Raw genomic sequence first — 13706 nt, forward strand, 5'->3', positions numbered from 1 at the left:
GGGCATGTTCATACATATTATAATGCTGCATTTTATTTATGATTGTCATAATTTTATTTTATGTAATTTTATTTTATGTAATTTTTACTTAGTATGGCCTTAGTTTTTAATTGGTATTACCCGAAATGTATGGGAATATCGATTCGGTTGTAATTTATTGTGATCTCGTATCACCGTTTTGTATTTAATAGATTTATTTTATTTTAATTAAAAATGTATAATAGGAAATTATATAATTTGTTATGTAATTTATTTATTTCGGAGTTCCTTGAAGACGGTGTCACTCAAGGAAGATGATACATAAAGACGATGTTACCTCGAGATGCGTGCCAAAACCGAAGTTCAAGGGACCAATGGAGTTGGTTTCCGAATATGTAATAGTTAATTAGATTTTCTATTTTTGGAAGGCCATACTAGGATTTAATTTATGCTTTGCATTTTATTTATATGTTGCATGCATCGCTAAATCGCCATAACTAAAACATGCATTGTTCTTTTTATCGAGTTTATCGACCGTGTCAATTACAATTATCGTAGTTCACCGCTTTAGTTCACTTAAAACGTGATAGATAATAAATTGACATGACCTCTCGCTAAAATAAACAATTGAGACTTAGCCTTACGAAAAATTAGAAACCCATGAAGTACCAGTTTCGCAAGGGAGTTGAGCCGGCTTTACCGTAAGACAAACCTTGTTACGTTGGTGAAGTGGGTGATAAATGTCTACCCACCGAATTTATAAAGATGAGGGTTGTTTTCGGCTTTACCGATGCCCAAGTTGATGTAAATTTGGATCATGGACACATTTATTCGAAATTTGGGTCGAACTCAACGAAAGTATTCTCGACGGTTGCCGGATGTGTTTCGGGCTAAAGATAAATATTAATGTAATTTTATCGACCAAGAATTCTAAAAGTAGAATCGATTAAAGAGTTAATCTACCGAGTTATATTGATAAGGGTTGTTTTTGGCTTTACCGATGCCCAAGTTAATATGAATTTGGATCTTGGAATCATTTATCATAGTTGGGTAGAGGTCACTATGTAAATGCTTTACTTGTTATTTACAAGTATTAATATAACGATAAATGTTTTTTTTTCATTATTCCGTTATAATATTGTTCTATTTCTTTACCACAATTAATATACGATATCATTTCGATTTTAGTTCAAATCTCCATTAAAACATCGTACCTAAAGACAAATATCAATTTTTCTTCTAAAACCTCGAATTATCCATTGGAAGGATCTCATGTGAAGAGTATAGATAAAAGTTATTCATTATCAAACAGGTTTTTGATTCTTGACTAACACATCTACTTACAAAGGATTGTTTTTCATATACTTAATTAAATTAAGTACCTTGAAGCGATGAATTGTTTTGGTAATTAGATTTGTGAGAATTCGTAATTGACCAAAATAACGCAACCACTTCAATGAAAGTTTTAAGACTAAAACGATTGAATTGAAGAGTAGTCTTCATAAGATTTAACTTTACTTCTCTAAGTAAAGATTCTTTGAAATAAGTGGGAGCATTCTCTTAAACCGTTAAGAAAAGGACGAGGTTCAAGAAGTAAAGATTATAATGGAATTGATACAAGGTAATGTTAAAAGTAAAGTTATTGAGAATAACGATACTAAACCTATCAATCCCGACCAATAAAGTTTCCATTGTCTTAAATGTTGGACACTAGAAAAGAAACTACCCCAAATTATTGAAGAGTCAGCAAGTTAGTTGTGGGACATCTAATGAGACTTTCTTCTATAAATGTTTATTTGATTGACATAAATTTTGCTAGTACTACTTCGTCAATATTAGAAACCGGTGGTGGTTTTCATCATTATGTTTGATACATAGGATGATTAGAATATGACGACTAGCAACAATGATGTCGAGAGATAGAGTCATTGTGTACTCAATCTAGTTTTGGGTTTATTGTTGACCTTAATTATGACTATTAAGTGAATAAACTCCAAATAAGAATATAAACTTGGTAAGATACAAAGGAGGTTTCACTTTTGAGACCCCATTCACCATAATTGATGTATGGCTAGCCCATTATCAAGGTGATTATATTCTAAACCAAACTAGATTGATATATCATGAAGATGATACAAGACTCAAATTGGTAACCCAAGATTAAACCTTAGATTTTGGAATAATGAACGCAAAGAGTTATCGAGTACTCTTTGCGTATCTTGTATTCAAAGCAAGATATCTCGTACCTTTTGGTTGAAAAGGAGATCGAGGTTGTAAATCACTGATCCAAAATAGGTTGATCATTTTCTTTTACCAACGATTTAAGTTGACGCTAATGTGTTCAGTTAATAAGGTAAATAGAGAAATCTTTGAAGAAGTTCAAAGAGTTCAAAGAATCACGATTTAGTCGTGATGGGATTATCTAAGTGAAGACTTTGATATAAGCCAAAGGAAATGTGATATAGTATCACAAGTTAAATCTCTCTTAGCACGCATTATGGAATAATGTGTGGTTGGATAAGAATTCATACGCTATTCGATATGGTTTGGACTTCAATCAAGTTACTTTGAGTTACTTGATACTTTTGGGGGAATTTATCATTTTTGTCTAAATTATTTTCCACTAAATCCAAAACGAATCAAATGAGATATGAAATGGTAGGGTACCATGTTTGTAAGTTTTTTAAAAGAAACAAATGCTCATTTTTCCTTACTATAATCACGAGTACAACGAGTATGTGGCTCGTGAAGCTGTCTTTCTAAAATACAAGTTTATTTCTAAAAGACATAGTGGGAGAAATTATTCAAGAGCCACAAAGAATGTTATTTCGCAAGAAACTGGTCTTTCTTGGCTACATGAGACGTTTTGTGTAAGACGTTGTTTCTTTAAAACCTAGGAGGTTAAATTCGTCACTTGGTAAATAAGATGATGAATTCATGCTACTTTTAAGAGAGTAAATAGCTTATAACTTACAAAGAAATCGTTTGATTCAAGTTGATTACTTCTAGAAAGTAATGAACATATGACTTACATGAGAGTGTTTAAGTCACAACTCATTACAAGGCTTAGAGCCATGAAAATCCGAATTAAAAGGCTTGATTAGTGACAAAGGGTTTTGCACTAATAAAGAGAGATTTCAAAACTTGATTGGTTGCAAAGGTTTTTGTACTAGTTGAAATGCTTAAGTCTATTTGGATCTTCTTAGGGATTGTGTTTCATTATGATGATATACATATAGCAAGTAAATCTAAAAACCACTTCTTCAATTAGAAGGAATGTATTCAATACATGTTATGAGTTTTATAGATTCTTACAATCCTAAGATAATGTGCAACTTAAGAGATAGTCTTGAGTAGGACATCAATGAGTTGGAATCAATGATTTGATCATGGTATAAAAATTTTCCCGATAAGTCGAGAAGTTGTGTTTATACATGAAGTTTAGTGGGAGTTACGGAAATTTTTAGTAGTCTTATATGTGAATGACATATTGATCATTGCGAATGATTTAAGACTTTGGAGAAATATAGTACATCTTTAATATCCGGATTTATGGAGATAAATCCACATGATATTAGCGTCAAATAAGAAGTCTTATGTTGATAAGATTCATGACTAGTTCAATCGAGTTGAACATATTTGATTGATTCCATTTGCTTCCGCTGCCGGATCAATTAAATAAGTAATGATGTATAGCACTTCATATGCTTTGAGTATGATGAATTGTTTTAAAATCGAATTTAAGTAATAGTTACCAAGTAAGCCATAAAGATTACCCTTAAGTGCTTGCAGAAGCATTAAGGAAGTAATGCAAAGTGTTTTTGATGCAATTTTTGTGTAAGGGTGTTACACAAATGACAATTGACAATTGAGATTGCGCATGGTTTCTGACAAAACCATAATCAAAACACATTAGGATGGTTAAGATACCATCGTGGCTTTATTATTTAAGGAATAGATTTTCTAGAATCGTTCTAGACAATAAAGAACAATGAGAAATGTTTACAACGGAAATTGAGTACACTTGCAATCATGGGATGTGCAAGAAGGATGAGTCTCGCATACTGTGAAAACAGTGGGAGCTATTCTAAGGCTAGAGGGCCTATGTCTTGATTGGATCTCGACACGTACTCAGAAAGTTTTGTAATGCAAATGTATACATTACAAAAGGAAAACGAGTATGTAGTAAGGTTGAGTAAGGTACAAGAAGTTGATAAAACCTACTAACCAAAACCTTCTCATAGGCTTAACATGATGAGTCATGTCATTTCAATTGAATTGAGATGAACAACTACATTCAAGATCAAACTGGATTATAGAATATGAAGTAGTAATCAAGTATTGACTACTCATATGATAATCACATTTATCGTTCGAGTTTTTAAATCTGAAAACTCCTTTATACTTTGTTACATCCAAACGGGTTGTAGAGACAATATTGAACCCCGTTAAAGTGAACCCGGATTAACATGGTATTCGCCCATAGTCACTTATATGAGGTGACATCTCGAAGTGACTAGAGTGTGATGCGATTGATGGCAAGTTCAAGTGCCATAGGGTCATGTGAGATGACTAGTCGATCACATAGGCAGACGGTTAGGAGCACTTTGTCGGGCAGTGACCGCTTATAGAGTTATGGCAAATTTATATAGCCTGGTCGTGGCGAGAGCTACTATAGTATTCTAATGAGTCGATTCTTTTGACTAAAGACTGTTTGCCTAAGGTGGCACAGTTTCAGATTAACTTTGATTTGTGTTACTACGACCTTCGTAAATGGGATCAAATGGGCATATTTCGGGTTATGATGGCTGTGGCTAGTCGAAGGGAATAAGTGCGATAGGAATTTTCCACCCCTTTGTCAGGGTTAAAACAATATCTCAGGGCCACTCGAGGAGTAATGAACTGGAAATGCGTGGCCACGCTCGGAAGGTATCTATGGTAGAAAATTCCGGTCAATCAGTAATTCTCCAGATCGAGGAAACCACTCTCGATATGATCACTTGCAAGTACGACCCGAAAGACACCTTGCATTGAGTGGGAGATAGTAATAGGACAAGAGAATTGGTGACGCACACTTGTCGAGGACAAGTGGGAGATTGTTGGAATATGTGTCCTCCGACAATAATGCGATCACAACTGTCGATCATGATGATCACATCTTTAAGTCTCATTTTAAGAATACATGTGGGATGTAATATTTTACAGTCAACTGGTCCACACATATCGGTAATGATTGGTTGACTAGAGTTTGATATTGCTGTCGTGCGACGGTGGTGATCAGTTGATCCCCTTAGGTCATACCTAAAGGTTAACACTCTTAATTGAATATTTAATTGATCGTATGACGATACGGGTTAATTAAATTACTTAAAATTGACGGACGATTTTGGAGGTGATATTTACGTGTCTCATTATAATTTGATTAAATAAGATACGGTCTAAGTAATCGAATTGTTTTATTTCTTAGATGAAATTATTGTTTACGGAAACAAATTGAAACGGAATGAATAAATTATTATAAATACAGAATGTTGTAGTTTATAATTCGGAAACACTTTTTGGTACAAGTAATTATGAATTACTAGGTTAAATTTTATAAGTGACATATTTTATTAATATGTTGATTTTTAATTGTTAAAAATACATTTTATACACATAATGTCTTGGAACATGTTGCATGTGACAAATTGACAAAATAATGTGTAAAATGGACTTTCCATTTTACACAATATGTACCGAAAATAAGGAGGAGTATTATACTTAATTATGTTAATTATGTTGAGTGGAAAGCATAATCATAATACCTAGCTAAGTAGCCTTGCATACCTATGTTTTCTTGAGAAGAATAACTTGTCCATGCATTGGCTCTCTCTCCTTCTCCCAACCGGTTTTCCAAGAGCCTTATGGAGAGTTTTTCTCCATCAATTTTCATTCATACTTTTACATAATATTTCTAGTTTAAGAAATATAAAAACTCTCTAGAAAACTAGAGAAATAAACACTCCAAAATTCATCTTCTCTTAACCGAAATTAAGAGACCAATATTAATATTTTGGGTCAATTTTAGTAAGATTATTATTATTCTAGATCTAATAATATTAATCTATTAAGGGGTTATCTTGGGTATTCACTTTTGGGAGAGATTCTATTCTTGAATCTATGTTCATCCATTTTAGGAGTGCTCAAGAACTAACAAGAAGGAGATCTTGTTGGTTCCCTTTTAATCCGACAAACATATGGTGAGAAAACGATTTCTTCACTTATCTATTTTAGTTTCCATGCATAAGATTTGTAATTAATTTTATGACTAAATTAATTAGAACATATATGAATATGTAAAGTAATGAGATATAGATTTCTAACATGAGGCTATTATAGTTGGGTTTTAAACTTTTAGTGAGAAGATAGCTTACAAAATTGTGAAAAACCTCAAACTATCTCTCATAAAGTTTGGTTTATCTTCTTGACTACACCATACTCTATGGTGTCCTTAGGAGAAGGTATATGTGAACTGGTTCACAATCTTCTTAGTGATTATCAAGGTCATTACTTGATATTACCCATTTGATCTTCAAAGTCATTACTTTGAAACTTTCGATCAACATCTTGATCTTGACGTGCTTTTGGTTTACTACTTCATTTTGAAAATAATCCACGTTTCAAAAATTACTTTTATGTCTCATTAAATAGATACGAGGTTTTCATATCTACTTAACAATACGGTAAAAGTAACAAAGTATGTATATTACCAACTATCGGCCTTACACATCCGTATGTATATGGTCAATCACCTCACTATTTTGTTTCTTTTCTGCAAAAGAAAACATAATTTATGCACACACACCATAAGATTCTCAATCCAATGGTTGTTCGATGTGCTTATCGTTTATTCGTTTAAACGATTTTACTTGAGGTTTGATCAATTGGGTTCACCAGATGATGTGACCATAATTGGCGCATATTTAGCCCCCGAATTACCATTGTTTCCATGCTTTTTAGTGCCTATTTGGGTCATTTCTTATCTTTAGTTCTTTGTTTTGAATATTCTTTGAGATTTTGATCCCTTGGTAGGAGAGGAGTAAGAATCTTGCATTTTCATGGCAAAACGAGGCTAAATTGATCGTATTCAATGACCAAGCATCAAGGAGGGACAAGACTAGAAGGCCTTTGTACATAGCATAGTAGAAGAACATTTTTGAGAAAGGATCCTTGAGTCCCCAAGGAAATCCCCAAGGAACTCATGAAGAAAAGGGAAGAAAAGAAGAAGAAAAGAAGAAGAAAAGATGCTGCCAGACAATCCGAACGGATTGTACACAATCCGTCCGTCCGTCCAGCCCAATCCGAGCGTCCCTCAAAGGAATCCGCTCGGATTCCACCTCGCCAATCCGAGCGTCTTGACCAAGAATCCGCTCGGATTCTCCAGCCCAGATCCGGCCGTCCCGACTCCCATCCGCACGGATTTCAGTACAGCACGTTTTCATTCTTTGAGCCACGATAAGAGAAGCCCTTCTCTCGGAGAATACCGGAGTCTCCTTGCTCAACTTAAAAAGTGTAATTACTAGTTTAGCCCTTAGTTAACCCTAATGCATCCTCCCTAATTTTCACTATAAATACCCCATTAGTCTAATTAGAGGAGCATGTTCTTCTTATCAATAATTAGAGTAGTTAATATTGATCAAATCCCTCTTCAATATTGTAATCAAGTATTAATCAAGTTTTAATCCAAGTTTTAGTTCTTTAATCTCTCTCTTGTTCTTACTTTATTTTGGGTAATTGAAGATTATTTGGGTTATATTGGGAGATTGACAACCTCTCAATCGAGGATTCAAGTACTTCTATTATTCTTGCTTTATTATTGGAATCATTAGTAGGTATAATCTCTTAATCCCTTTTTAATTATTGCTAATTACTTTCATTTATTCATCATGTTTCATTATGTTAGTATGATTGACAACCTTTCTAGCATGATCAATATGATAATGAGTGAGTAGTTTCTTAGCTAGGGTTTAATGGGTGATTAGGGGAAACCAACATGGGGAATGATTCATTCTTAAATTAATATGCTTTCATATCTTATTTGCTTGCTTGTTTTGATCTTAATACATGCACATGTTATATTTGATGAAATGCTAAGCCTATGAATCCTTTCATTTACTACCATCTCCTATCTTTTCAATGAGACTTGTAAGACATAACCCAACTCGAGTCTTGTTAGACCATGCATGTGTTGAGTAGGAAAGATTAAGTCGACTTGTAGGTGTTGTACAATCTAATCGATTCGGCTCCGGGACCCAAACTTTCCTAGGATTGTAAGGTATAACCCAACTCAATCCATCACAACAATAATTGCTTGCTTATAATTTGAGAACATGTTTGTATGATCATATCCCATGATTCCCCTATGAACCCATGACACCCTAGTGCCTTTAATCAATTGTTTACACCCCTTATTTTATTCATCTTGCTAGTTTATTTTCATTGTTATTTTAGTTTAGTAACCTTCTACATCAACCCAATTTGTGACACCCCTTAGACACTACTAGTTACAATAGAATTCTCATTTCAATACCCATCCCTTGGGATCCGACCTTTACTTGCCTCTTTACTAATTGTAGAGTTGTTTGTGAAGTATAAATTGTGTTTTGTATCGACCATTGACCAACGACCACATATGTTTAATTGTGAACACCAAATGGCCTCGATCAAAAATTGAGAAGCCCTTCTCTCGGAGAATACCGGAGTCTCCTTGCTCAACTTAAAAAGTGTAATTACTAGTTTAGCCCTTAGTTAACCCTAATGCATCCTCCCTAATTTTCACTATAAATACCCCATTAGTCTAATTAGAGGAGCATGTTCTTCTTATCAATAATTAGAGTAGTTAATATTGATCAAATCTCTCTTCAATATTGTAATCAAGTATTAATCAAGTTTTAATCCAAGTTTTAGTTCTTTAATCTCTCTCTTGTTCTTACTTTATTTTGGGTAATTGAAGATTATTTGGGTTATATTGGGAGATTGACAACCTCTCAATCGAGGATTCAAGTACTTCTATTATTCTTGCTTTATTATTGGAATCATTAGTAGGTATAATCTCTTAATCCCTTTTTAATTATTGCTAATTACTTTCATTTATTCATCATGTTTCATTATGTTAGTATGATTGACAACCTTTCTAGCATGATCAATATGATAATGAGTGAGTAGTCTCTTAGCTAGGGTTTAATGGGTGATTAGGGGAAACCAACATGGGGAATGATTCATGCTTAAATTAATATGCTTTCATATCTTATTTGCTTGCTTGTTTTGATCTTAATACATGCACATGTTATATTTGATGAAATGCTAAGCCTATGAATCCTTGCATTTACTATCATCTCCTATCTTTTCAATGAGACTTGTAAGACATAACCCAACTCGAGTCTTGTTAGACCATGCATGTGTTGAGTAGGAAAGATTAAGTCGACTTGTAGGTGTTGTACAATCTAATCGATTCGGCTCCGGGACCCAAACTTTCCTAGGATTGTAAGATATAACCCAACTCAATCCATCACAACAATAATTGCTTGCTTATAATTTGAGAACATGTTTGTATGATCATATCCCATGATTCCCCTATGAACCCATGACACCCTAGTGCCTTTAATCAATTGTTTACACCCCTTATTTTATTCATCTTGCTAGTTTATTTTCATTGTTATTTTAGTTTAGTAACCTTCTACATCAACCCAATTTGTGACACCCCTTAGACACTACTAGTTACAATAGAATTCTCATTTCAATACCCGTCCCTTGGGATCCGACCTTTACTTGCCTCTTTACTAATTGTAGAGTTGTTTGTGAAGTATAAATTGTGTTTTGTATTGACCATTGACCAACGACCACATATGTTTAATTGTGAACACCAAATGGCCTCGATCAAAAATGGCGCCGTTGCCGGGGACGGTGTTTAATTGATTTAAGATTTCTTTTATTGTTATTAGTTGTGTCTTTTTCACCTTGGGGAAGTAAAACTCCTCAAGGTTTGTTCTAATTGTTTTCTAGTTGTTTGATATTTTGCGAGAATGGATTTCATAGATTGTGTTGTAGAGGACCACTTGAGTATCCCTTACTTCAAGGATCCCATGCAAGCATTAGAGGCCTTAGAAGCAAGTAAGGCTAAGAGCATGTATTGGGAGTTGGAGGTGGATCTCTTTGAGGCCGCTCTAGCTAACAAGGAACTTACTCATGCACAATCCGAGTTAGTGCAGAATATTCTAGTGGAAGCATGTCAACCCATAGAGGATGAGCAATCCATCCTAGAGGATATTCTACAAACTCAAGAGCAAGGGGAACCCATCATGGAATTCGAATATGATGAGGTTCATGAAAGTGAAGAAGAATATGTCATGAGAATGGAATGTTTAATGGAGATGGAGCAAATTCTCAATGAAACTCCAAAGGAGGAAAGTGAGGTACAAACTCCTACTCTGAAACCCCTTCCCCCATATTTGAAATATGCTTATCTTGACGAATCAAAGACCAAACCCGTAATTGTTAATGATAGACTTGATGATGACCAATTGGGAAAATTACTTGATGTGTTGAAACAACATGAGAAGGCTATAGGTTATAGTCTAGATGACCTTAAGGGGATAAGTCCCAACTTTTGCATGCATAGGATTCATCTAGAAGACGACCATAGACCTACCATTCAACCCCAAAGAAGATTAAACCCTCACATGCAAGAAGTTGTCAAAGGAGAGGTCATGAAATTGCTTGATGCGGGAATCATATATCCCATATCGGATTCTTTGTGAGTTAGCCCCGTCCAAGTGGTACCTAAGAAAGGAGGTACTACGGTAGTGACAAATGAAAAGAATGAATTAATACCCACAAGAATGATCACCGGTTGGCGTATGTGCATTGACTACCGTAAATTAAACTCCGCAACAAGGAAAGATCACTTCCCCTTACCATTCATTGACCAAATGCTTGAGAGGTTAGCCTCTAACAAATTCTTTTGTTACCTTGACGGGTATTCGGGATTCTTCCAAATCCCTATACACCCGGATGACCAACATAAGACCACCTTCACGTGCCCTTATGGCACTTTTGCATATAGGAGAATGCCTTTTGGATTATGTAATGCCCCCGCTACTTTCCAAAGATGCATGATGAGTGTCTTCTCCGATTATCTAGAGACCATAATGGAAGTTTTTATGGATGATTTTAGTGTTTATGGAAAGGACTTTGACTCATGCTTGCATAATCTTTCCCTTGTATTGCAAAAATGTGAAGATGTTAGTCTTGTTTTAAATTGGGAAAAGTGTCATTTCATGGTCAATGAAGGAATTGTTTTGGGTCACTTGATTTCGGAAAAAGGCATCGAGGTCGATAAGGCTAAAGTTGAGGTGATAGAGAAACTCCCACCTCCCGTGAATGTTAGAGGGGTGAGAAGTTTTCTCGGTCACGCGGGTTTTTACCGTCGTTTCATAAAAGATTTTTCTAAAATAGCAAAACCCCTCACTCAACTTTTGCTTAAAGATGCCCAATTCCAATTTCTTGTGAGTGTGTTGAAGCTTTTAATAGAATCAAAGAAGCATTAATCTCGGCACCAATCATCCAACCCCCAAATTGGGAGTTACCTTTTGAGATTATGTGTGATGCTAGCAACTACGCCGTTGGAGCAGTTCTTGGCCAACGGGTAGGGAGAGCTCTTCATGCCATCTATTACATAAGCAAAACCCTCGACCCTTCTCAAGTGAATTATGACACAACCGAAAAGGAGCTTCTTGCCATTGTTTATGCTTTGGATAAATTCCGGTCCTACTTACTCGGATCCAAGGTGATTGTATTTTCGGATCACCGTGCTCTTCGGCATCTCTTGATAAAAAAAGAGGCAAAACCAAGATTGTTGAGATGGATTTTGCTTCTTCAAGAATTTGACTTGGAAATAAGAGACAAGAAAGGAGCCGAGAATGTAGTAGCGGATCACTTGTCAAGAATCCGGTTTCATGATGAGAATGGAGAAACCCCGATCAATGACTCATTCCCCGACGATATCTTGATGGCTATTCAAACTCAACTTGAAAGGCACATCACCCCATGGTTTGCCGATTATGCCAATTATATTGTTGGAAAGGTGCTCCCTCCTAATTTGAACCACAACCAAAGGAAGAGATTCCTATTCGAAGTAAAGAGGTACTTTTGGGATGACCCAAACCTCTACAAGGAGTGTAGTGATGGGCTCTACCGGAGATGCATCCCTCAATGGGAAATCCAAGGAATCTTGGAAGGATGTCATTCATCACCCTACGGTGGGCACCATGGAGCAAGAAGAACCGTTGCAAAAATTCTCCAATCGGGCTTCTATTGGCCTACAATGTTTCAAGATACAAGAGAATTCATCATTCATTGCGACGCTTGTCAAAGAACGGGCAATATATCTTGGAGAAACGAAATGCCACAAAGGGGCATTCTAGAGGTGGAGATTTTCGATGTTTGGGGAATTGACTACCAAGGACCCTTTGTGACATCCAACGGGAACAAGTATATCCTTGTGGCCGTCGATTATGTTTCAAAGTGGGTGGAGGCAATTGCCACCCCAAATGATGATGCGAAAACGGTCACCAAGCTTTTCAAGAAGATAATTTTTCCACGATTTGGAGTTCCTAGAGCTATCATTAGTGATGGAGGAACACATTTCCATGAGAAGAAGCTAGCATCCCTTTTGACCAAATATGGTGTTCAACATCGAACCGGCTTGGGATATCATCCTCAAACAAGCGGTCAAGTGGAAATTTCAAATAGAGAGATCAAGCAAATCCTTGAAAAAGTTGTGAACAAGACTCGGAAAGATTGGAGCACAAAGCTTGATGATGCTCTTTGGGCTTATAGGACGGCCTATAAGACTCCCATTGGTGCCTCCCCCTACAAGCTTGTCTATGGAAAAGCATGTCATTTGCCAATCGAATTGGAGTACAAAGCTTATTGGGCAATCCGAGCACTCAATCTTGATCTCAAATTAAGCGGTCAAAAGAGGATGATCCAAATCCAAGAGTTGGAGGAATTCCGACTACAATCTTATGAGAATGCAAAGATTTACAAAGAAAGAACAAAATTGCTTCATGATAAGAGAATTCGACAAAAGGCCTTGCACAAGGGAGACAAAGTCCTTCTATTCAACTCCCGCTACCGACTCTTTCCGGGAAAGTTGAACTCTAGATGGATGGGTCCTTATGTGATAACCGAAGTTGGGAAATATGGAGATTTCGAACTCAAGGCCGAAGATGGAAGCAAGTTCAAGGTAAATGGTCAAAGGTTGAAGCCATACTATGAAGGAGCATTTGTTGTAGAGGTCGAGGCTACCTACCTCGGACCTCCTTCCCCTTGAAAGAACCATCTAAGGGAGAGTTTGGTGGAGTCCTCCCTAAACCACCATTTGTAAATATACTAACCCTCTAACTTGTATTTATTATTTAATTGCATTTGTTTAATAGCATAAATTCTTTTCATGAGCGCAAGTGAGGGAGGGTTACTAATGAGTTTTTGAATGAAGGAGCAAATTCCTAAGTGTGGGGATGCATTGAAAGAAAGAAGAAAAAGTCAAAGCTCGCAGCCAGAATCCGAGCGGACTTCCGGGAATCCGGCCGTCCTGGCAGAATACGGACGTCCAGGGGAGAAACCGCACGTCCAGCTGTGTTGAGAAATTGAAAGTTTCTGGACTGATGAAGAATCCGAGCGTCCCA

The sequence above is a fragment of the Silene latifolia genome, chromosome 9 (genome assembly GCF_048544455.1).
Source record: "Silene latifolia isolate original U9 population chromosome 9, ASM4854445v1, whole genome shotgun sequence".
Taxonomy (NCBI): Eukaryota; Viridiplantae; Streptophyta; class Magnoliopsida; order Caryophyllales; family Caryophyllaceae; genus Silene; species Silene latifolia.